General features: G+C 46.1%; 1 pseudogene; it reads left to right on the forward strand.

Annotated features, from left to right (window-relative positions):
• Positions 1-2,625: 2,625 nt before the first annotated feature.
• The window catches only part of LOC142072418 (interferon-induced very large GTPase 1-like), a 35,802-nt pseudogene continuing 11,985 nt past the window's right edge, over positions 2,626-26,442 (forward strand).

The raw sequence follows: 26,442 nt of genomic DNA on the forward strand, positions 1-26,442 counted from the left end.
ATGAGTACAGTGTCAATGTCACTCTAAGGTATAGCAGATTTTTCTCAACAGCAATACCTTCTCCAGCCAGTGTGAAGATTGGACTGTAGTTGAACCTCCTATAATTATGGTAAAGTAGGTGGACTTTGTTTTTGCTGGATTGAGTTTGAATTTATGTTGCGTTGCCCATCTAGTTACAATTTCTAAGTCCTCATTCAATCCATTCTCCATATATCTTTTTCAAGACCCATGGTATGAAGTGCAACATCGTCTGCATGGGTGTATTCAAATCATTTCAGGTAGTCTGACAGACCAGAGGAGAGCAGCAAAAAAACACCAGGACTTAATACTGAGCCCTGAAGAAATCCTGGCCTCGTTGTCTTTGAAGGAGTATAACTTAATCTTAGTGGTTTTTTTTCCTGTATGGTAGGAAACCTCTTATCCAGAGGTGCATTTTACCAAACTCCCATCTCACTGCCTATTACGCCAGACTCCATTAAATGTTGCACTGAGTTTAAAACAGACTCCTGTTGATGACTGCGGTGGCTTTTTCTGGAAGCCATTGCTAAGAGGCTGCCAGAAGGCCACCAGCAAGTCTGTCATTGAGTGCAAAGGCCCATAAGCCATTTGGGTAGGTTCTACCTTTCTTTCTTTTAGAAGCCACCATAGAAGCCTTGACTGTACTGTTCTTTCCATTATATTGCAAAGGAGACTGGTTAAAGATATAAGCCAATAGCTGCGTGGAAAAGAGGGATCCTTGCCGGATTTCAGAGAAACAGTAACTGGTGATTTCCATCAATTTAGGTACCTTCCTTTTTTATCCTTGAGTAATTTCTGATGTCCAACAACCTGGCTCTAGCCTTCTTCCCAAAGTGCTTTATCTCATGGTCACAGATGGGGTCCAGCCCAGGGGAATTGCTTGGTTCAAGCTTCTCGCTCATGTATGAGAAAGATCTCTCTGAAGCCATGGTACTGAATTCTATAGGCACATATTTAAATGATCTTCGCCTTTCCTCCTATATACTCCATCTTGCATGTTTTTGCAATGGCTCTATCCTCATCACCATATATGAGCCTGGTCATCTTGGCATAATGTTCGAACAGCGTACTCACAGACTTTGTCATCTAATGCCTCTACACCGCTAGTGTTCAGAATATTGGTGTTATTTAAATTATACGCCTTTGTCTGTTTGTTCTCAATTTGCTTCAATATCATCCATCAATCTTTTCCTCTGTGAGGATCCAGTCTTATTAAACTAAGCCAGCCCTTTGTTCAAGCAACTATTTACAGAGCTGCAGCACTTGGAGCTTAGCATTCGAGCCATGTGCACACAGACTGACCTGCTGGTGCTTTCTCCATACTCTTCCCTCCTGCAACTTGTGACCCTCCCTCTAAGTTCCATGCTGGTTGCTACAATTTCTAGTCATCATTCAGCCTTTGTAAGATTTGCGGATCTGTCTCCTGGGTAGAATATGCTGCTAGTGTGGGCCAGTAAGCTGACTGCATATTCATCCTCACTTCCTGCCCTAGTGTGATGTACTGAGAAGAAAAGTGGTGACAAGAACACCATCAGGTGGAGTAGTAAACAAGGGAGGTGGAAAGAAGGAAGAATTTATGCATTGCCTGAAGGACTGCAACTGAGCAGAGCTGGATGAATAATTGTTTTTTTTTGGTTTGGTGGTGGTTCCAAAAAAAATTAAAAAACAATATTTAGTTTGCGTCAAACCAAATCTACAATATTTTGAAATTTTTGGTGACTCAAAAAAGTTAATTTGGGGCCTGTTTCAGAGCAGGATTTCAAACTTGGCTTTCCCACATCCACTGGGCTACATGTTATGGGAGGGACCGGGGGAGGGAACAGCAGCACCACCTCCTCCTCCTTCCCTGGCCCTTTTATGAATGGCTGGAAACTCTCATATCAAAATTGCAGTAATTTTAGGCAATCCGAAACCACATTTCTAGTTGAATACATGACCTGTCTGAAAGAATTTCCGTCGCTCTCCATAAGTGTGGCATTTCAGGTAGGATGACTGAGAGTGTGACAGTTGGGTCAAATCTGTGAAGGTTGCACCAGATAAATGGTGCTTCAGTACTCCAGCTACCCGACCCCGCTACGTGGTTGTCACTCAGAAGGAGCATGCAGACCGCCACAATTTTTGTTTAATAATTGCAATTCCTTCACATTATGGCCCTAATACCAAAGTAAGAGTTCTACCTGAAAACATTTTCAGTTTAACAAAGTGTTTATGTTGTATTACCTTTCTGCAGAGAGACCAAAAGCCCTTCATTACATCGAGTCAAAGTTAGCAATGGAGAAATAGAGAAGCAGGAAACTAAAGCTGAGAGATGTCCTGGAAATCACACCAGAAAGTCTAAAGAACTGCCCTCCTCAGACAACAGGAGATTTACCTTGGCATTTCCTCAGGAAGCTCATGGCTCTGAATGGGATGGCAAGAAGCACAAGCCTTGAGCACAGGGCACCCACTGATCAAACACTAACTATGGACAAAGAGGAGCTGGATATTCCTGAAGATTTTTCTTTTCTCAGTGACACAGACACCAGTGACTCCCTGCACCCCCTTGATGTTCTCTGTGCCATTCTGCTTTGCTCAGACAGTTTCCTACAGCAGGAGATCCTGTCCAAAATGTCCATGTGGCAGTTTGCCCTCCCTCTGCTGCTACCTCCCCTCAACGCCCCCAAGTGCACCCTACTGCTGTGGGCCATGAGGGACATTGTGAAGAAGTGGAGGCCCCACTCCCTATCAGAGAGCAGAGGGTTCAGAGAGGAGAGCCTGGTGCTCACAGCAGTGCCAACCGTTTCCTTTGTGCGGATTGGGAACTGCAGCTTCTCCAAGTCCCACCTCCTCAATGAGGTTCTCAGCTCCTCCCAGCAGCACCATGATTTCTTTGTCCACCAGGACATGGAGTCTGGGAATGTCCCACGGGCAATCACAGATGGGCTGATTGAGATTTCCTGGTATTTCCCTGGTGGGATGGGGAATTCAGATCTTTTTTCAGAACCTGTCGCGGTTACAAATCTGCATGGAGATATTGAGTCGCATTGGGTGCAGTTTAGCTTTTTAACAGAGATCTCCTCAGCAGTGTTCATAGTTACTGAGAGCATCAGTGAGCGAGAATATGCGCTGTTATCAGCTCTGCAGGGATCAGCCACTAAATAATACTTCATCTTCAATAATCAGGCTGGGAAAGCCAAGCAAACGCTGGAATTCCTGAAAAAGTTAGCCTCGATGCTGAAACTGAACAAGTCACATGTGCTGTGGAGGAGGTACCACAAATAAGGCACAATTTGTAAAAGTTCTGCAGTCTGCAATAGCAGCCATAATGAAATCTTCTCCCAAGAGAGTGAGTATAGAAGCCAGGGCTGAGACAGCACGTCAATTGGCATCCAGGTAGATGAGGATAACAAGGAATGTCAGACCGCAAACACATATGCAAAGGAAATCACTGCACAAATCAAAGATGTGGCAAAGTACAAGAGGGAAAAGCTGAGACTCCAAGGGGAGACATGGAGAAACTTGGCTGAAGTGGATAAAGAGCTGTGTCGAATGAGAAAGCAAGGAGACACCCCACTTGAGAACTATAAATCTCAGCTGAAAAAGAAATTAATGGATTTACGTGCTCAGCAGAATAAACATGATCTTACTGATGGTTTGATTACATTTATTACTGGGATAAGACTACTACCTCCCATGGAGAAACATTACTTCCTGAAATGGATGAAGTTTGGCCTGGATCCCATTGCTCAGGAGAATCTTTCTAGACTACGGGATCAATATAAAGAGAAATGCAAAAACTCAAAAGATGACCCCAAAATGTTTGCAGAGTTAGACAAATTAATCTCTGCCAGTTCCTTAGGAGTGGAGCATTTCATGAGTGCGTTGGGGCAGTTTTATGAAGCTGAATGCTCAATGGTTAAAGAAGGTAAAATGGCAGAAAGCCAAAGGCAATTCACCCATCTCCCAGGCAGAGCAGCTGACCTCATGCTGGAAGGGTTTCCCATGGAGATCATTGATGGAGACGTTTCCAACATCCCACTGCAGTGGGTAACAGATGTTCTGAGACAGCTTCATGCCAAGCTGGGGGGAAGGTCCAAAATGCTGGTTCTGATGGTGCTGGGAGTACAGAGTACTGGGAAATCCACCCTCCTCAACACCATGTTCGGCCTGCAGTTTGCAGTGAGCAGTGGCCGATGTACATGAGGAGCCTTCATGTTACTCATTAAAGTGGCAGGGAACTTTCAGCAGGAACTGGGCTGTGATTTCATCCTGGTGATAGACACAGAAGGCTTGGAAGCCCCCGAACTGGCCAAGCTGGAGGATAGTTATCAACATGACAATGAGCTGGCCACCCTGGTGATTGGACTTAGTGACATAACGATTGTTAATATGGACATGGAGAACGCCACTGAAATGCAAGATGTTCTGCAAATTGTGGTCTATGCATTTCTCAGAATGGAGAAAATCGGGAAAAAAACCAACTGCCAGTTTGTGCATCAGAACGTCAGTGACGTGTTTGAACATGAACAAAACATGAGGGAAAGGAAACACCTCCTGGAACAGCTGAATGAAATGACCAAAGCTGCAGCAAACATGGAAAAGAAATGCAAGGAGATGAAATTTTCTGATATTATGGATTATGATCTGGAAAAATACAATTGGTACATTCCTGCTTTGTGGCATGGAGTCCCCCCTCCCCATGGCTCCAGTGAATTTGGGATACAGTCAAAAGTTTTATGAATTAAAGAAATATTTGTTTGAATTTCTGAAAGATTGTTCACAAGAGAGAACTCCCAATGACTTTCCCCAATTTCTTGAATGGGTGAGGAGCCTGTGGAATGCTGTAAAACATGAGAACTTCATTTTCAGCTTTAGAAACAACCTTGTTGCTGAAGCCTATAACCAGCTGTCCGTGAAGTATGCGGAGTGGGAATGGGGTTTCCGGAAGGAGATACCTTTCTGGGTATCTGAAAAGGAAACTTTCATCCAAAATCAGCCACCAGATAAACTAGACACTAATGTTTCAATCAGACTAAAGAGTGAGGCACAGGAAAAACTGAGGCAAGAAGCAGAGAAGATTGTGAATCATTTACAACAGTATTTTGAAAGTGGAGAAGCAAATCTGCACCTGATAGAGAAGTACAAAGAAGATTTTAGAAGAAGTGCCAATAGTCTCAGGAATGAACTGGAGAGTTATTCATTCAGCAAGTGGCAAGAAGCGATTCATATTAAAAAAGGCCAACACAGAACAGATGCTATGCTGTCAAAGTACAAGAGAAAAATTGAAGAGAAAGTGGATGGGCTTCTGAACCATTGCAGGAAAAGCAACTGCAAATTAAATAATGATGAACTGGAGAAGGAATTTGAGAACATGTGGAGAGAAACATTGTCAGAATTATCACTCATTCCTTTACAGAGATGCAACATATTTGAAGATGTGGAGTTCCAGCTGAAAAGAGACCTAGCGGATAGGGGCAGTGCAGTCTGGAAGATGTTACAGGATGCCAAAAGCTTGTGTGCTTATAAAACACAACATTTCAAAATGAAAAAGGAATACTTGGACTTAAAAGTGTTCAGAGGTTACACACTATCAATATCAGGTGTGAAAGAATTCTTGACACAGGAATGTTGGCATAAAACAGAGGCTTTCGCTAAATCCTTAATAGAAGAGTGCAATAGTTACACTGAAAGAAAGGTAAATGGCAAAGCAGATTATGATGAAACTTATTGCAGAGAGTTGTTGCGGATGACTAACAAGTGGCTTCAGCAGGCTGATGTTCAAAACCTTCACACCACAGCCTGCTTTGCAGTTGACCTGAAGCTTCACATTTTGGGGGATGCAGCTTGTGCATTTCAGACGATGCATGAATAATTCATTGAAGAAAATGATCCTCTGCAGCATCTGGGGAAACTGAAACCTCAGTATCTCTCCACGTTCAAAGCTCTGTACTTAGAGAAGGATGAGTTTCAAGACAGGGCCTGGAATTTCTGTGATCAGTGTCTGAGACCTGCCCTGGTGGACTATGTGAACAAGAGACTTGGGACAGAAATTGTGGATGACATTCTCAGCAGTGAATGGTCTGTTGAGAACAGCACCCGGAGTTTTTTCCAATTCTTTGTTCTGAAGCAGCTGTTGGAAGAAAATGACTTTAACAATTATGTGCAATGCACAAGGAATTATGTAGATTTTATCAAAACCCAGATACAGAGACACTTGTTAATGCTCTACAAAGAGAAGGCAAGATTGGGAGATTTGGAGAAAAGGATTTTCTCCCCAATAATTAATAAACTCAGCCATGTTCTGAAATACTCCAAAGGTGAGAAGACTAAGACAGTCTCTGCCTTTTTAGACAACTTATGTGAAAAGCTGCAGCAGGATCTAGTCATTCCCAGGGATAGCTTAGAAGTGATACTGTCTAAACACACAGCAAGTGCAGACCAATTTTCAGCTTTTATAGAACAGTTTATTCCTGATCTGGAAAAACAAGTTTTATCCACTTTTGAAAATCTGGAAATTCAGTCAAAACTCTCAAAACTTGCTCTGAAGCCCCAGGATGAAATCTTCAAGCGAGTGTTTGGCTGTGGGAAGCAGTGTCCATTCTGTAAAGTCCCCTGTGAAGCAGGAGCTCCTGCGCATGACGAGCATTTTACTTGAGTGCACCGACCTGAAGGATTAGGGGCATATCGGTGGAATAAAACAAGAATACTTGTCTCTGATATATGCTCCTCTTCTGTGGCTTCAACTAAAACATTCAGCTGTTCGGAGATAAAAGGGGAGTTTCATCCTTATAAAGATTATCGCAATTTTTTTCCAGACTGGCATATCCAGCCAGATCCCAGCATCACAGCTTCCAATTACTGGAAGTTTGTTTTCAAGGAATTCAATCACCAGTTTGCTAAGGAGTTTGATGCTCTCCCAGCCGATCTCCCTGAGGACTGGGGTGAAATAACCAAAGAACAGGCACTGGAGAGCCTGAAGGAAGCCTTTACATTGAAATCAAAAACAGGCTGAGAAACTCTTTTGTGAATGGAGAATTACAGAAGTTAATTTCCATTAAATGTAATGTTGATTCTCTTTTAATATCAGACACAGGTTGCAGCTTCCAAACAGATAAAGAAACAATGCTATTTCACGTTTCACATCACATCACATATCAATGTATGGCAAAATTAAAGAAGGAGGGAAAGACCCAGATGTGGAGATTCTGCACCTCTGTCTTAAGGAGGAAATCACCAAAATCCCAATTTGTCCTCACCACTGCATTTTGCTGATACAGTGGTACCATCCAGTGACCTGCAAACCTTTCCCACATGAGTGTTCCCTCCAAGAGCCCTCGAATACCAACCATCCACTTCTGCTACTTAAAGGAACAATATCCTGTGCTTTTATGGCTAATCTGACACCAAACAGCCTGGCCCTGATGCTCGCCTTCTCTGGGCTAACACATGGGAGGGGAAAAGTACTTCAGAAACACCAATGAGGGAGGTTTGCAGCATAATGTAATGGGGAAGGGAGGGATGCAGCCAGCAACCCCAAAAGACATTGAGGTTTCAAAGGGAATCCCCACAAACCCAACAGACACTGAGGCTCCATGGGAAACCCACCCCATCCCTGGGAATGATCTTTCCCTCTGCTCTGCTCACTGCCCCGCACACATCTCTCATCCAGGCTAGTAAGGCTAAGAAGCCATGGTGCATTGGCTATTCGCCCTGTGATTGCCTGCTACCCTTCTGCATGGGCGTGCTGTGGGGAGAAGCCAGGGAAGGCAATTAGGAAGGTGCTAAGAAATCTGTGGTCCCAGCTGGAAGGTCACATACTGCCATTTTGGCTAATACTTGCCTGGGTTTCCTCCCCCCTGCTCGCGTGGCATGGTTTGGCCCAGCTCTGTCTGTAACATCCAAATGGATCCTTCTGGATGAAAGTGTCTATAAAGATGTGAATGAACATTTCAGTAATTCCTGTTGTATCCAAACATGATTTTAAAATTGCTTTAAGTGAGCTGTGACAGCCAAGGCTGAGCTTCACTGCCCTGACTTTCAGTGATGTATAAATGCCGATGATTTGACTATTTACTGTCCTACGATTTTTGCCTGATCTCATTTGCTTGTTGGCCAGATACTGTATAAGCCCCAGTTCAGGCCAACCAGGAGCTTCATAAAATGAAATTCTAAAATGCCATGTTTGAGTGATGTTGATTTATTTTGTGTATAAATGATCAAGAATTTTCAAAGAAAATTAAATGAGAAATGGTTTACAGGAGAGTGAGACGAGGTCTTGACAGAGGAGCATCCTGAGTACAATTTTTTTTTCCTATTGATTTTCTGTGAATAAATGTTGCCCCAGGTAGCTGCCAGAGATAAAGTTTAAAACTGATCTGTGTATATTTTTATTCTCCTTGTGAGGATAACATGGATAAAAGAGACATTTAAGTGCGCATTGTTAGACAAATAAATATGTACGTGTGCCCACAAGATATATAGCGCAGCCCTCCACATTTCTGTCTAGCCCCCCTCAGTTCCCACCATGGGGAAGAGGCTGCCCCCGTGCATCTGTACTGAGTTTTGCTGGCTATTGGTGAGAGAAATTTTCTCCATTTACGCTGGGGGGATGGGCGAGGAAGGGAAGTGGTGGATGCTGCCCTCTCCAAGGGATGAAAAAAAAAGCCTAGTAATGTCACTTTTTGGCCAGGCATGCAAGGCCTTTACACTCCGCTTGGTGCCATTTCTCTGTCTGTAATGGGATAACTTTTAAATGCCTCATCTGATCAATTCCAAAATTTCAGGTGGTGCCCTGGGCACCAATGGCCAGAACCCTTTTGATTTGAGGGGAAATCAGTAAACTGAATATGAGGGACAAATGAAGCTCCTGGCATCCCAGTGGAGTTTAAGATGTTGGCCACCTGAATGACTCATCTCCCAGAAAAAAATCATGTGGAGGAGGGATGGAAGAGGGAATGGGGATGTATAGATGGGAGAATAGTGGCATGCACACAGCCCATGGCATGGGGGGAGAATGCGGGACCCTGGTGTGAAGGGCTCACATAACTCCTGGTGGCAGGTGTTATGCTGACAAAGCCAGGCCAGAGCCATAGGCCCATTCACTTGTGTGTGACTATCAAAGGAGTTGAATGTATTAGTATATATTCAGGCCAATTCACTTGTGTGTTAATAGAGCTCAAAGGAGATGTTAATTGTATTGTTTTCGCCTAACTATATCTTATTTACTATTACGTTACATTTACATTACGCATGCCTGGTAATTAAATAGACCTAGATCAAAGTGTGTGTTAATCTAAGAGTGTATTCAGATGTTAGAACTTCATGAAACTAATGGAATGTTACTTGTATTCTTTTCATTTATCTATTCTTATTATAATGTAAAGGTAGGCAGTTATATTATGTCTAAGCTTGTAATTAAGTAACTTATTGAATGCAAATGAAGAGTGCTAAATTCAAAGCAATTGGCCATTGTGTGAGTAAGAACATGTCTCTGATTGTTGTGTGGAGAAGAAGCTGTAAGTACTGATTCAAAGGAAGATCCTTTATCTCTGGACTCTTTGGATTCTAACAGGGTGGAATAACTAAACAAGAAGACGGAGATCCCCAGAGCTATTCTGGGTGGCCCTGAACTGGCAAATTACTACACCCCTGTTATCCTTTGGGATTCACAAACTTTGACTCACCTGTTAATGTATTTTACCTGCTTTAACCTCTCAAGAACACTCCTTTCTTTTTGTCAGCTAATAAACCTATAGTTAGTTAACTATAGCACTGGCTACCAATGTTGTCCTTGGTGTAAGATCCAGAGTACCAATTGATGAGGGAGAAGTGACTGGTTTCTTGGAACTGGGAGGAACCTGATGTGGTGTGATTTTTGGTTTATGTGACCATTATCACGAGGTGCAGTTTGTTTGCGTGGTGAGATGGGCTGGAGAGCTTAAGGAGACTGTCTGTAAGTCCATGGTAAGGCTAGTCCAGTGATCCAGGAGTTTATATTTGTTGCTGGTTTGGTGAAATGTAATTATAAATAGGGTGACCAGATGTCCAGTTTTTAAAGGGACAATTCTGTATTTAAGCTGTCCTGACTTTTTCTTAAAAATGGGCAAACTATCCCATATTTTCAATCTCCCCCACATGCTTCAGTACTAATGGGTCCCTGCTCACAAGCCATCCTCTCACCAGTGGGCGGGGAGGGGGTGGTCCAGTGACCAATGATGGGAGTGGGGATGTAAAGCTGGTGGCAGGGATAAGATGCAGCGTGCAGGGCCAGCTGCTCCCCCTGCTGGTCTGTCAGCAAAGCCCCTGCTGCAAGCTGGCTCTCGACCAGCAGGGCCCTGCTCCCCGTCCCGTTTCTGGCCAGCCCTAGCTGAGAGCTGCAGTGGCTGGAGAGTGCGGGCAGGTGCCAGGCAGTGGCTGATTATAGGTCACTTCTGCTGCCCACCCATCGGCCCTTTACATGCTCCTCCTCTCACTGTCCTCTCCCTGCTTTGCCCCTTCACCCCCACAAGTCCTGCTGCTCCTCCATATCACCCTCCCCCCACACACACACACAGCAGGACACATCCCACTCCCAGCGCTGTGCGGAGAACCAGCTCCTGTTCGGAGCACTGCACTTATTAACAGTCTGGCTGGCAGACTCCTTCCTTCCCCCACTGCCTCTGGCTGGGCCAGCACCCTGGGAAAGCCCAAGACCCTCCGGCCCGGGACACTGGCCAGGAGGAGCCGAGCTCTCCGTGTGCCAAAGCCCTGGGCAATGCATGTATGGGGAAGCCGCTAAGCTCTGGACTGGGGTGGGAAACAATTTCCAGCCTGTTCCCAACCTGACCCTGCAGGCTTCACAGCAGCCCCCGGACAGGGGCTTAGTGCCCTCTTTGCCCTGCGGTCCAGCCCCCAAGGAGCGTGGGGGCTGCTCTGTCCCCTAGGCACCCTCCCCTGCTGAGCTACCTCTCTGGCCGGGTTCTCTGAAGCCTCTGCAATCAGGTTACCTGGGCCCTGGTGCACAGTGCATTCTTAAGGCTTAACCCCTTCCTTCCCACGCTGTAGCCGGGGGGGACAGAAGGCATCTAGGTTATGTTGGTGGCCAGCAGCAGCATGGAGGTCTTAGCTGCTTTATGATACTGTGTGGGCAGGAAGGGACAAGCTGCTTCCAGCCACGGTGGGGGGAACAAGATGAGATGAGCTCTGCAAAGACAAGGGCCAGGTCATCACTTCCCCTCTACTCCTCCTCTGTGGCTGGAAGCAGCTCCTAGCCCTTCCCTCCTGCACAGTGCCAAAAGGCTGCTGGTGGCCACATGCCACATTTTGGTATAAGCCCTTGCAGAAATGGGGGGAGGCATGTGAGCCTGCGTGCCCCCATCCATGTGTTGCCTTGGTAAGATGTGGCACCAGGTACCAGGAGCGGCAGGTCTGACCCGGGGGCCCAGCAAGGCATGGAGGGCAAAGAGCACCAGGCAGGGAAAGGGCCAAGTCTGTCAGTCACACACACATACACCCGTGTGAGAGAGGTGTATGGGCGTGTGTGTGTGTCACCTCACCCTGCAAGTGTGGGAAGGTGTGTGGGGGGGTGTCACACACCCCTAAATGTGAACCCTAAAGCCTTAAAGATAAGAAGGTAAATAAAAAGAATCCAACTAGGCAGTATTTCTTTTTAATGGAGGCTCAGTCAACTTGATGCTAATTTGAATGTTTGTACTGCATAGTTCTGACTGATTGCCAGTGAACTCACGAGTAATTTCACGAGGTGTTCATATCCAGCATAGGGAAATATGGTCACCCTAATTATAAAACACACCACCATGTTGGGCTCTCTGCCCTATTTTCTGACAGTCTGCCCTGAGATTGGCACTCACAGTTGTGAGCCACTCCAGACAGCATGAAATTAGGAGAACCTGGTATAGGGGGAAGGGGGCACATAGCACCCCTAGCATGGAGGGAAGTTGGGAATGGGGAGCAGACAGAGCTGGCCTGAGAGTGAAGGGGGGCCCTGGTTTAGAGGGAGGGAGTAATGGGGGGCACACAGAGCTCCTGGTGGGGGGAAGATTAGGGAAGTCTGGTATGGAGGGAGTGAAGGAAAATGGGGCGGGGGTAGGGGAATGGGAGCACATTCAGAACCCCTGCTATTGGGGGAGGAATGGGGGGAGTGAGGAATGGGGTACACAAAGCCCCTGGTATGGGGGGAATGGGAGTCACACAGAGCTGCTGTCATTGGAGGGGAAAACGGGGGGGGGGGTGTAGTATGGGAGGAGGAGGGACTTTGGGGGGCACACAGAGCCCCTGAAATAGAGGGGCATGGGAGCGTGGCGTGCAGGAAGCTTGTGGGTGGGAATGGAGGGATGTGAGGATCCTCTGGGGTGTGAAATAAGTTCACCCGACAGTAGCAACCTAGTGTGTGACCCCCTTCGACACATACACTAAACCCAGAACATAAAGTTTGCAACATCAGCCTTATCCACAGGCCTGTGTCGGGGTACTGATATGGCAGGATGTACGAGGCTGCACAGGGGGACTGTTGAAAAAAAAATGAGAAAAGTGAATGAGGTGATGGGGCTGGCTGCCTAGACAGGGAAAGGTACTTGGACAGAGCAGTGCTGGGGAAGGTCAGGGGGAGCTAGGGTAGCTCTGGCCTGACCAACTCCCAGGCTGAGGGCCTGATACAGGGCCGTGAGGAGGTATTAGGGCTGGGGAGGGGCAGCCGGGGAGGAAGAGGCAGCAGGTCCACCCCCCTTGCTGATGAGGAGTGGCCAGTTCAGACTGCAGTTTGCCCCTGAGGGAAGGGGCTAGGTGAAGAACGGCAGTGGGTCACTGAGGCGAGTGGTGGGATTAGGGGTAGCCAGTTTCCTGGAGGGGCAGCACCCAGAGAGTGGGGCACCGCCAGAGGGCAGTACCCCAGGAAAGTGCACCATGGTCTGGGAGGGATGCAGGGCCTAATATGGTGGAGCTTGGAAAAGGGCAGGTAATTGTGGGCAAGACACCACCTGCAGAGGGTGCTCCTGAGTGGCGAGAGCTAATTCCCTAGCCTGGCCAGCCTCGTATCTACCTCACAGTCTGTGTGAGAATCTAAAGAGATCCCATCCCCCAAGGAAGTGTCTGTATTATGCAGTGGACGCTTATAGTAAGTCAGACATTTCAAGAAGTATTTTGGGGAGAGCCGCTGGCCGGTGTCCCTCTGGGTTGACAGGAAATTGGCAGAAGAGAAGAAGTCACATCCCTAAAGAGCGCACATCATCCCCCTCTCCTGTGACCCTTGGCACCATCACAGGCTCTGTTTGTATCCAGTCGTGAACCAAGATGAAACTGAAAGGGTTTGAGCTCAGGTTCAGACTGTCCTTCATCAGAGAGTGTGACTGGCAGGGCAAGAGCAGCTGCTTCGGGACACATATCTTTCTGCTCTCCCCCTGCTCCCAGGGTTGTGCTCCCAGCCAGGATGCTGGTATGGCAGGGCCAGGTCACTACTGAGCTGTGACTAAGTCTACAGAATTAACAGTGATGATCAGATTGTGTCTGGCAAAACTGAACTGAGTTGATCAGAGTGGGTTCAGTCCAGACCTAGGCCAATCACATCACTCCCTTTCCCCTCAGGCACAGCCCTGGATCAGTTATTAGCAATCAGGCTAGAGTTCCACTCTTGGGGAGGTGACTCATTTATTAGCCTAGTCAGTCACTAGGGTTGCCAATTTTAGTTCGATGTATTCCTGGAGGTAAACTCCTCATGTTACATAATCTTTAATTCAAGATTAATCTTTAATTCCTGGAGACTCCAGGGCAACCCTACAGTCAATCTGTAATTATATGCTACTGACAAACCTAAGAGATGTGGGGAGTGTTTGTTCCCCACATTTCTAGTCACATGCCATCATGCCGTGCAGTAGAGAATCCTCCTTAACTTGGGGTCTTGAAACAAATGATCTGTTCTTTTATCACTGAGATCAATAACAAAGAGGAAGAAGTTTCAATCATGTGTGTTGCAGTCGTACCTGGTGACCAACTGAGATCGGGGCCCCGTTGTACTGGAAACTATACAAATAGAGGGTGGCAGACAGTGCTGGTCTGAGGAGCAATTCTAAATAGACCAGACAAAGACAGGGTAGGGGGAAGCGATATAACTCACAGACAGAACCATCAATGGGATGGCAGCAGACCCCATGTTAGTCCAGTGGGATGTGTGTTTTTTGGCAGTGGTGGTACTGGGTTTAATTAGGAAGGGAGAAACTAAACAGAAAGACAAGAGAAGGGAGGATGCAGTGAGGAGGACAGAGCAGGGGAGAAGGAAGGGAGGAAGGTCTGAGGGGCAGCGATTTTGTGATATTACAGTCATTTTCTTTTTATCTCCATTATTATTTGAATCAGGTTTCGCACAGCCCGAGTGCCTCCCTCCCACATTCCCAGCTGCAGTGTACAGCCCAGTGAGCCTTAGCCCTGCTCTGGGGAGTGGGGTACACGAGTAGGACTTAGATTTGCTCTCTAGCTAACACCTATGCTATATATTTTTATTGGAGGTTGTTGGGCTTCTTCACAAGCAATATTATCACAAGCAGTAAGGTATAAACCCTTATAACTGTTACAAAAGCTTCCTCTCCAGTCACCCACAAGGGAGAAAGCTTGGAAGCAAGTGCTGTGTTGGAGTTAACATTTTGATCCCACCAGATCTTTTATACAAATATCCATCGTCAGAGAGTTACATATTAAATATAGACACTGCAGCTGTCACTTCTCTGTCTGCTGGGCTATGGGAGCCAAGAAACCCTTGGCAAACTTGTTGGTCAGAATGTTAGACAGAAGAGGGCAGGACCAGCCGGTCAGATATAAACATTTATAAACAGCCTCAGAGTAACTGAGAATTAAGGTTCGTGTTGATGTGATTAGATCAGCCACTGACCTCGCTACTGTTGATCATGACATGCTGTGAACTCACCTGTGTATGTTATTAGTAGGTTTTCCACACACTGTGGACCAAAGCAGGGGTGGTCAGGGCTGCTCTTGGGTGGCTCCATCCCTACCTTTGCTGAGAGAAAAGGAGTACTTGTGGCACCTTAGAGACTAACCAATTTATCTGAGCATAAGCTTTTGTGAGCTACAGATCACTTCATCGGATGCGTACAGTGGAAAATACAGTGAGGATGTTTTTATACACACAGACCATGAGAAAATGGGTGTTATCATACACACTCACTTAAGATGAGCTATTACCAGCAGGAGAGTGGGGGGGGGCGGGGGGAGGAAGAAAACCTTTCTTGATAACTGCTGGAAATGGCCCACCTTGCTTATCACTACAAAAGGTTTTCTCCTGTGCCCCCCCCCCCAGTGGTAATTATTATTTTCTGCGGGTATCTGCTGCTGTTCTTGTGACACAGTGCCCTCTGGTGGGCAAAACGTGGAATGCAGCAACATTTTGGCAGAAGCTTTTATTTCTACACAAAAAATTAAAGATCTGCATGGCTCATTAATTATGCATGCCTACAGTAGTACAGAATTCCTCCAGGAGTAACGTTTGGAGAAAACCTGATTTTCTTCTTTGATGAAACACAAATGCCTCATGATTAAAAAAATCCCATTCCCCATGCACCAAGTGAACACTCCAAGGGTTGAAATGCAGTAGCATTCAAGTTCAAAATCTTGGTCTTTATCTTCAAGGTGCTCAATGGCCTTGGCCTAGTGTATCTAAAAAAATCAACTAACGCTACAGGACAAAGACTGTGGTCAACATTTACTCTTGTCTGCCACAATGAAATGGAATTCTTTACAAGGTAAAGCTCGTCTAGGTAGGAGACAGAGTTTCCTTGAAAAGGTGACCAATAATTTAAATCTGATTGAATATCAGATTAGGAGTGAGCAGAGGGATTCAAAGAGGAAAGTGATGGGTTCAAATCAACAGGTAGAGAACATGCTTTTAGCAGCTCAACCTCAATACATTATTTCTTTTAAAAAAATGTTTATGGATACACTGGACCCAGAAATATTTTGGATTGCTTTTTCCCAAAATTGGCTTTTCTGAATTGTTTGGGATATATACTCAATGTGTGTCCACCTCAGATACCCATCCTACCTGACCTTAAATGAAATTGATGAGTTCAGCATTAAAAATTAAACATTGTTTTAAAACTAAGTATTTTAAATACTTGTGGCACCTTAGAGACTAACAAATTTATTTATATGCTCAAATAAATTGGTTAGTCTCCAAGGTGCCGCGAGTCCTCCTTTTCTTTTTGCGAATACAGACTAACACAGCTGCTACTCTGAACCCTATTTTAAATATGTTATTCTTCCTCTATAATGTGGTCATGGCCTTTCCAGTGTGCAGTAAATCTGAAATTACTAAAACTGAAAATTTCTGAAGCTTACTTTTACCAGCTTAGGTTAAAACTTCCCCAAGGTACAAAATTATTTTACCCTTGGATTTCCACTGCCACCACCAAACTTTATCTGGGATTCTGAAAAAACAGAGTTTGGATATGTCTTTCCCCCCAAAATCCTCCCAACCCTTGCAACCCACTTCCTGGGGAAGGTTTGGTAAAGATCCTCACCAATGTGCATAGGTAACCACAGACCCAAAGCCTTAGATCTTAGAAGAATGAAAAAGCATTCAGTTTCCTTACAAGAAGACTTTTAATAGAAGTAAAGGAATCACCTCTGTAAACTCAGGATGGTAGAAACCTTGCAGGGTAATTAGATTCAAAACATAGAGAATCCCTCTAGGCAAAACCTTAAGTTACAAAAAAGACACACAGACAGGAATAGTCATTCTTTTCAGCACAGCTCTTTTCTCAACCATTTAAAGAAATCATAATCTAACACATACCTAGCTAGATTACTTACTAAAAGTTCTAAGTCTCCATTCCTGTTCTGTCCCCGGCAAAAGCAGCATACAGACAGACACAGACCCTTTGTTTTTCTCCCTCCTCCCAGCTTTTGAAAGTATCTTGTCTCCTCATTGGTCATTTTGGTCAGGTGCCAGCGAGGTTACCTTTAGCTTTTTCACCCTTTACAGGTGAGAGGATTATTCCTCTGGCCAGGAGAGATTTTAAAGGGGTTTACCCTTCCCTTTATATTTGTGACAACTATTCATCGAAAGAAAGAAAGAAATTAGTAGACCTTACATATCCTGCTTTCTTTGTATGTGTCCGTCTTCCTTAGATCATAAGGTCTTTGTATTGTTAAGGAAAAGTTAGTACATGTGACTCCATTTTGGTTTGGGGCCCACCATTGTCTAAAAGCAAGCACATCATGCACCAGGAGGAGTGTTCCTTAGACACTGCATCCCTGTGAAAATCCTCCTCCTTGTCTCCAGCCTGCCTTGACTCCCAGTATCTGGTTTTTGTCAGTTTCTAACTCCCTATCTCCTGGCCTGTGATGTGAGGCCTCCCATCCTGATAATAAAAGTTCCTGATGCATGGCTTTAGGACCATGCTGTGTAATTAACATACTGGTTTAGCACGAGGAATGCACCAAGCAGGGATAGGTGGTAGATAAGAAAAGGGTTTGTTTATTGGCTAAGGTTTCCGATGCAGGAGGGCAATATGCTTTGCTAAAAAGTATATAACCTTTGTATAATCTGTATTCGGGGTCCCCTCCTGGCTAGCAGGGGGGCACCACGCTGAGCCTAATAAACTTGGTGTTTTGTGGGAACTCTGCAGTTGTGGACTTTGTTTATGTGCCTCAGCCTAGATTCGAACTGTGCATGACCTATCAGGTATAATTCGTAACAGCATTTGTGTGCGTGTCCTACCAGGTATAATTCGCAGCATTTGTGTGCATGTCCTACCAGGTGTAATTCGCAGCAGTTTTAGGGAGTGTCCTTACTCTTTCTGTTTTGTAAAGCACACACGATTGGTACTGAACAGATAAATAATGGGTACATCACCAAAAAACAAACAAAAAACAAAAGAAAACCCACCTTTGTCATAAAGTTTGGTCTCCTCAGTAAAGTAAGCCATAAAAATTAGGACAAAGGCTACGAAGTCAAGTACTCTCAAGTTAGGAAATACCAGAATGAGTATTGCCCATGAAACATTAACTCTGCAATAAATGAGGCAGGGATCCTGCAGACAACAGACTCCTTCAATACACAGCCACAGGGCAGAGAATTCTGTGCACTGAATAAGGCAGGGGTCGCGAGGGAAAAAAATAACATGGGATCATGTAACTAACATCTGCATCATCGGGCAAAGGCACAAAAGGACTGAATTAAGGGTGCCACGGAAACACTTATTTGGACATTTGCTAACCTGAAAATTCTAAACTTTGTAACCTTTTAATCCTTTTTAAAACCTTGACTTAGTATTTCCTAATTATTTGATGGTTTAATTTATTGATGAAAGCTAACCTAAGAAGAGTTAAATGAAGGGTTTTTGGTTTCTTAATTTCCTTTGTTTTTGAATAGAAAGAACATCTATTATATATGTGCTGTTTAAACAATGAAGCTCTTACTGATCTATTGTTTTCAGTATATATTTTATTGCCATTCTTATCTTTGTGAAGGTCCCTTTTCACCACTCAGTGCTGTGTTGATCAGAGTATAGAAAGTAATTAAATTAAACTGTATTAAAATAAAACTCATTTTCTGCAACTTCAGTATCAGTGAAAGTTCTAAGCTCTAATCCTCAATTTATAAGAAGCAGATAAACAATATCCAAGTAAAAGAGCAGGAATTTTGCATCTTATTTTCACTGAGCCTTTACTAAGGAAAGTAGCAAACAATTGCTCTTTGAAAAGAAACACTGTACTGTACCACAGTACAAACCCAAATGAGCCCAGCAGGCGGCTGACCTGCTTGTCCAAATCTGGTCCTGTTTCATTACAAACTGCCTTTCTGTGATGATGTTCTGGTAAGAAGGGGGCAATCAGTTGTCAAAGGTAGCTGTTGCCATGGCAGCCAGGGGGCTAGTCATTCTCCCCAGGTGTGACAAGGAGCTGGAGGCAGGGAGCGCTGAGTGGTGGATTATCTCTGATGTCACAATGCTACTGCTCAGGCAGCACCAGTGGGCAGCAAATGTGCACTGTGTGTGTGGGGGAAATAGGCTTTCCCAGTGCTCTCGTTTCCCCAGATTTCCTAAAGAAACCTACAACATAACACCGAATGCACACTAGTGATTGTTCCACACACATGCTAATTAGTAGCTGAAATTTGATTCAAAGTCCCGATGGCATGTTTAGAAACCAGTGTTCCAAAACAAGGAGAGACCTTGTAAAACAGAAAATTTGGACGCTCTGGTGTATTTGTGGTTGTGTTACAATTGACTACTGCGACTTTAAATTTTGGGCACGGTTCCTGGACCTACTTGCATGCTAAGCAGCTCAGTGGGGGTGTAGCAGCAGTCAGTCAGCAGGTACCCAGTGAATTGTGCCTCTCTGTTATAGGCAGAAGCTTACATTCTCTGCTTCTGATTTTGGGGTTCTTATGTGTTTTTGTTCTGGTCTTAAGAAACAAATTAGCGAGACATTGCAAACTTCCAGCAAGAATCATTTATGTTTTTCTCTAACTTCTCTGCTTGTGTGCCAGAAAACCTAAAAGACACAATCTCATAAAAAAATGAAATAAAATTCTGCAGCCAAAAGTCCTAACTTCCCCCATACTAATTTCCCCCTATTCTTACTGACACCTTCTGGTCAACTGTTTGAAATGGGCCACCCTCATTGCCACGACAAAAGTGAATTTTCCTCCTCTGGTATCCTACTCTTAATTGAATTGTCTCGTTGGAACATGTCCATCTCAATGATATTTCGTTTGCTGGGAGTCCCAACCAAAATGGGATCGTGGGGGAGTTCAGAGGTTGCTGTTGGGGGGTTACAGCGTTGCCACGCTCACTTCTGTGCTGCCTTCAGACCTGGGCTCTGAGGGCAGCAGCCAAGAATCTTTCTGAAGTGAGAGGAGGTTCTAAGATGTGCGGATGGGTCCCTGCTGCTGAGAGCACCTCAGCTGGGGGCTCCTACCTACTAGTCCCCTGGCAAATTAATGCAAGGACCAATTTGGGGGCATCCTTAAAAATGGACCCCTGAGCCCCAGAAGGAACTGCAAGGGATGCCCTGAGCCCCAGCTGCAGATGCCGGGCAGACACCCAGAGTGCCGAGAGCAGTGGGGAGGGGCATGAAAGTCCTGAGCTCAGCACCCCAGCCTTGGCTGCAGCCACAGGGGTCAGAAGCCCCAAGCCCAGACACCCAGAGACGTGGCTGGAGCAGAAGTTGCCAAGGCCAAACCCCTGAGCTCAATGCCGGGCTGATGCAGTGCACTCACTTCTGCATGCCTCTGGTGCATCTGATATCCCCAGCCCAGCAGACAAACAGCTAGGAGGCCCCTACTGCGTTCTCCTGGCTGGAGGGATCCCAGCAGGACAGGGAGATCGGATTTCATGGGGCAGGGCTAATTCGATCTTGCCAAGAAAGGCACAACAAGAACCAACAGCTGTCAGTTGAAGCCAGAGAAATTCAGATGAGAAGTAAGGAACACATTTTTGACAGTGAGGGAGACTAACCACTGAAACAAACAGAAAAGGAGGACTTGTGGCACCTTAGAGACTAACACATTTAGTTGAGCAAAAGCATTCGTGAACTACAGCTCACTTCATCAGATGCATGCAGTGGAAAATACATTGGGGAGATTATTATTATTATTATTATTTTCTTTGTTGGGCCTGTCCTGTCGTAGGTAACTTCTGGGTACTCTTCTGGCTCTGTCAATCTGTTTCTTCACTTCAGCAGGTTGGTATTGTAGTTGTAAGAATGCTTGATAGAGATCTTGTAGGTGTTTGTCTCTGTGTGAGGGGTTGGAGCAAATGCAGTTGTATCGTAGAGCTTGGCTATAGACAATGGATTGTGTGGTGTGGTCTGGATGAAAGCTGGAGGCATGTAGGTAGGAATAGCGGTCAGTAGGTTTCCGGTATAGGGTGGTGTTTATGTGACCATCCCTTCTTAGCACCGTAGTGTCCAGGAAGTAGATCTATTGTGCGGACTGGTCCAGGCTGAGGTTGATGGTGGGATGGAAATTGTTGAAATCATGGTGGAATTCCTCAAGGGCTTCTTTTCCATGGGTCCAGATGTTGAAGATGTCATCAATGTAGCGCAAGTAGAGTAGGGGCATTAGGGGATGAGAGCTGAGGAAGCGTTGTTCTAAGTCAGCCATAAAAATGTTGGCATACTGTCGGGCCATGCGGATACCCATGGCAGTGCTGCTGATTTGAAGGTATACATTGTCCCAAATGTGAAATAGTAATAGGTGAGGACAAAGTCACAAAGTTCAGCCACCAGGTTTGCCATGACATTATCGGTGATACTGTTCCTGATGGCTTGTAGTCCATCTTTGTGTGGAATGTTGGTGTAGAGGGCTTCTACATCCATGGTGGCCAGGATGGCCTTTTCTGGAAGATCACCGATGGATTGTAGTTTCCCCAGGATGTCGGTGGTGTCTCGAAGATAGCTGGGAGTGCTGGTAGCGTAGGGCCTGGGGAAGAGGTGGATTCTCTGTTTCCTGGTATCCTCCCATCACAACTGGTTATCATTCTGGAAGGTGCCATGGCACCTTTTTGTGAATGACAAGCAATTGGGCTTAATATGGTGGTAAGCGTGTGAAATGTCATAGCCAGTGAAATAGAGGCTGGATTAGGAGATCAAATAGTTTCACAACCGATGCCTCTATGAAAAACTCAGTGTGGGGTGAGGCATAGACTCTGCTGTTTTACTGGGTGGCCCTCTTGCTCCCCAGAATCAATAATGAGCAAGTGGGGTGATCCAGGGTGCAGCTGAAACATCCAGCTGGGCTGGCCAGGGGCAGACATCAGGCCTGCAAGGGAAAGGTGAGTGTGGCAGTGACTTCACAAAGGCCTTTGGCAGGAACTCAGCCTATTGGGCAAAGATGATGAGGCGGGTGTGACCCCACAGAGCTCCCTTGACAACAGCCCGGCAGGACAGGGGTGCGGGGCAGGGGGAACCTCGGAGACCCCTGTAGCCTTGCTGCAGCAAGCCTCCATCTCGCGGTCTCTCAGTGGGGACCAAGAGACGGTTGGTGTGGAGGAGATTCTCGGGATTATTTTTATGACTGTATTGATTGTGTGGAAAGAAATCGTCATCTGTGTAGAAGGTAAGAAAAAATATAGGCTCTAAGGAGAAGATGGGGGACCCTATCCTAGCAGATTCAAAGGCATCCCCACCCTCCCAGTGAAAAAGTTTTTCCTAATATCCAAGCCTTCCACACTGCAACTTGAGATCATTGCTCCTTCTTCTGTCGTCTGCCAGCTCTGTGAATTTCATGAGAATCAATCTTTCATTTGGAAAATAATTCAAAAATAGAAAGACAAAAAATGTGAAGTGAAATCAATCCATCCTGATCTTCAGTGTCTGGGGGGTGTGGGCCTCGGAGGCCAGACTGAGACCCTCATTGGCTAGGGACACCCAGGAAGCCAGTAAAAAAATTCCAGTCCTCTTTGCAACCAAGCCTCCATAATCCAAGGAACACCTGAGGGCTGCGGGAGATAGAGGAGTGCTGAGAATGTCTAACTCATGATTGAAAATACAGAGCTGTGTTATTGGCTTTGGATGGGGGACAAGTATCAAATCCGTTGGGGTTCTTGCCCCAAACAACAATCACCCATTGTCCTTTAGAGCACAAGGGCTCTCACACGCCTGACGTGCTCAAATCTCTTGCCTGCTAGGACTTAGAGAATTTTCTCCATCTCCATGATAGAGAGGGAAAGAGAAAAGAAGTGACCTCTCTTTGGTCACAAACCACGGTCATACTGGAGCTAGAAAGAGAAGCATAAGAAAAACGTTGTATGAAAATGTTTTGCATTTAAAACTGATTTCTTAAACAAAGGAAATTTGAAGTGTGGTTAGTGAACTAAAATGATACGTTCTGGTTTTCACGTGTTTCTAGATTTATGAACAAGTATATCCATCCCCTCACACCTAGTTTTTATCCATAGATTGAGGGAGGAAAACAAGTTTGCCTGTTTTGTGAACTCTCAATGGCTTTCTTGAATTTCAACGAACGAGTCATTGAACTGAACTCTTTGAATAAACTGAAAGGTTTCTGCACCTTCCAAGGAAGCTATTGCTGTCCAAAGCTGGCTTAGCATTTCAGCTAACTTTGCTTCCAGGGCTTTAGCTATCATGTCAGTGGTGTGACTCTCAAAAACTTGGCAGTGAACATGTTCGATTTCATGTTATTTTTTCCTCTTCTATTTAAATTATTGAAGAGATTTTCATAAATTTTGCCCTTAATTTAAAATAGATGATTTTTTTTGTCAAGCTGGGCCTTACAAATCTCTAAGGATGAAGATTCCACCACCTCCATAGGTCACACTCAGGGCCAGGGAGGCTGGGAATAGAAGAAAATCACCAGTAAAAGCCAGGAGTCCAGATTCCCACCCCCCTGCCTCAGTCACAACAACAGGTCACACTCAGAGCCAGGGAGACTGGGAATCGAGTCCCGCTGGCACTTCCCAGCTCTGGAAGGGAGTGTTCCTCTAGTGGTTAGTGCGGGAGCCTGGACAAAGGCTCCACCCCGGCTCTATCCCTGACTCCCTCAACGACCCTGAGGCAGTGGCTTCTCCTGCCCAGGCCTCTGTTTCCCTCACTGGGGCTGGGGACACTCCCCTACAGCCCTTGGGTCATCACGCTTCAGGAATATGCTTGAGGTACGAGGAGCCCTGGAGATGGGAGGTGTGCTGCTGGCCATAGGTCAATGTTATAAACCCCCGGTTGCTAGGCTGAGTTTATCCATCCCCTGACAATAAAACATCATCTTGTTTTCACAGCCACTTTCAATCTGCAGGCTTCTACTCCCTGCTCTGCTGGCAGAGCATTGGGCAGCACCCTTTCCAGCCCACCTTGGTGCAGGAGATCAAGGAGGAGGGCAAGAGACTAGGCCTCGGTGAGTATCTGCTACCCAGCACTTTCCCATCTAGAGCAAGTGAGTGGAGTTCTCCAGAGCCATCCCCAGTGTGGTGGGAATGGGCCAGCAAGAGGGCTCCCAGCCCTTCCCTTGCAGGAGATTGTTCCCCACGTCGAGAGTCTTTGGGGAGGGCAGAACCTGCCAGGTGCTGAACACCCACAACCGCAATCAGTGAAATCAGTGGGAACTGAGGGCGACTCCTCCCTCCCAGCATTGGCACCTTGTGAACTTTCGCTGCGGACTGTCCGGGTGCTGCTCTTTCCCTGGCCTGGGGGGAGCGGGGCCTTCTGGGGTGGAGGGAGCTGCTTGTCCAAACTAACAGATAGCCCCACTGCTCTGAAAGGACGAGACTCCCCTGGTGTCACAGGGCCCCAGGGCTGAGGGGGAACATTGGGAGCAGCCTGTGCTGTGAGCTGCTGCCAGTGGGTGTGGACGGCAGCCCCCATGCCCTGGGGTGGGGTGTGTGGTGAGGAGAAATTGCCTCAGAGGAGGGGAGGTGGATGGAGGAACAGGCAGGCACATTAATGAGAGGCTGCCTTGAGCCCAGACTCATGGCTGCTCCCCACTCATTCCCAGGATGCAGCGGCTGAGGCGGATGCTGAGGAGGAAGGCCGGGCTGGTGGCTCCGGAGCCGGTAGGGAGCAGCGGCCGGCTTTCCCAGGAGGAGAGCGGCCCCTCTGTCCCCGCGGGCGGGGAAGAGGCCAGTGGCCAGGCGAGGAGGAGGAGCTCCCTGGCTTTCTGGAGGAGGAGGAAGACACCAGCTCCCTTAGCATGCCCTGAGGCCCCTTCTGGTCCCAAATGGAGGTGGCCCAGGGTGATGCTATGTAGGAGGGACCCAGGAGAGGGTGGGAGCCTGGGAAGGTGGCTCTGCAGCTTCCTTCACAGGAAGCAGAGGAGCCAGGAGCCCCGCCCCAGTTCCCAACCGGAGCCATCTACCAGCCTGGCCACTGAGGAGCCCCCAGCCAGCCCAGAGCAGGAGCTGGGCGACTCTGGCACGGGGACCAGCAGCTCCTCCTTCTCCCGAGGGGCCAGCAGCCCCTCCGTGGGGTCTGAGAGCCCTGAGGCTGAAGGCTCCCTCTGTGCAGGTGAGGGGAGACCCACGGGACAGGGGGGAGGACAGGGGCAGTGGGGGATTAGTAACACCCTGTCAAGGTTTCTTCCCTACTCTGAACTTTACAGTACAGAGGTAGGGACCTGCATGAAAGACCCCTAAGCTTATTTTTACCAGCTTAGGTTAAAAAAACTTTCCCAAGGTATAAACTTTGCCTTGTCCTTGAACAGTCTGCTGCCACCATGAAACATTTTAAACAAAGAACAGGGAAAGAGACCACATGGAGACGTTTTCCCCCAAAATATTTCCCCCAGCCCTACACCCCCTTTCCTGGGGAAGGCTTCATTATAATTTTTACCAATTGGTAAAGGTGAACACAGACCCAAAGTCTTGGATTTTAAGAACAATGAAAAATTAATTAGGTGTTTAAAAGACGAATTTTAATTAAAGAAAAGAGAAAAGAATCACCTATATAAAGTTAGGATGGTAAATACCTTACAGGGTAATTAGATTTAAAACAGAGAATTTCTTGAGACAAAACCTTAAGTTACAAAAAGACACAAAAACAGGAATATACATTTCCTTTAAAGTTAGTAACAGCCCGTTTGTCGAGCCATTTATGAAACAGATTTGTTATTTGATTTACATAAGCCACATTAGTTCAGGCCTTTTTTAAGGGTTTGAAATTTTACTTTGTAAGTTTTAGGTGTAACTTGAAATTGGCGATTTGGCTGTATTGCGCTACAAATGGCCTGTAATATCTGGCCAAGCCTAAGAAGGATTGGACCAGTTTTTTTTTTTTTTTTTTTACTTTGGGACAGGCCACTTTTGTATAGCATTCACTTTGGCCTGTAGGGGGTTGATAGTTTCTTGACCCACCTGATGTTCAAGGTAAGCTACTCTGTTTAGGCCTATTTGACACTTTTTAGTCTTAACAGTTAGTTTTGCCTCCCTTATGCGCTTGAAGACTTTTTGTAGGTGTTTCAGGTGTTTTGCCCAGGATTCCAAAAATATGGCCACATCATCAAGGTCTGCGAGTGCACATTTTTCCAATTCCGCTAGGAGACCATCTACAAGTTTTTGGAAGGTGGCGGGTGCATTCTGCAGCCTGAAAGAGAGCACATTAAATTCATACAGCCCGACATGTGTGATGAAGGCTGACCTTTTCTTGGCGGATTTATTTAGCGGTACCTGCCAGTACCCCTGGGTTAAGTCCAAGATAGGGATGAACTGGGCCCGTCCCAGTTTCTTCACTAGTTTATTTGTTGGTGGCATTGGATAGTTGTTTGGGAGCGTTACAGCATTCAGCTTATGGTAGTCCATGCAAAAACGTATTTCCCCATTTGGGTTGGGAACTAGAACCCCTGGAGATGCCCATGCACTGCCAGAGGGGCAGATTACACCCATTTGTAGCATATCCTGGATCTTCCGTTCTATAGCAGATTTAGCTTGAGGAGACACCCGGTAAGGTCGGGCTCTAATTGGGTGAGCATTACCTGTGTCAATGGAGTGGTAT

This window comes from Caretta caretta, chromosome 6 (genome assembly GCF_965140235.1).
Source record: "Caretta caretta isolate rCarCar2 chromosome 6, rCarCar1.hap1, whole genome shotgun sequence".
In the NCBI taxonomy this organism is placed as follows: Eukaryota; Metazoa; Chordata; order Testudines; family Cheloniidae; genus Caretta; species Caretta caretta.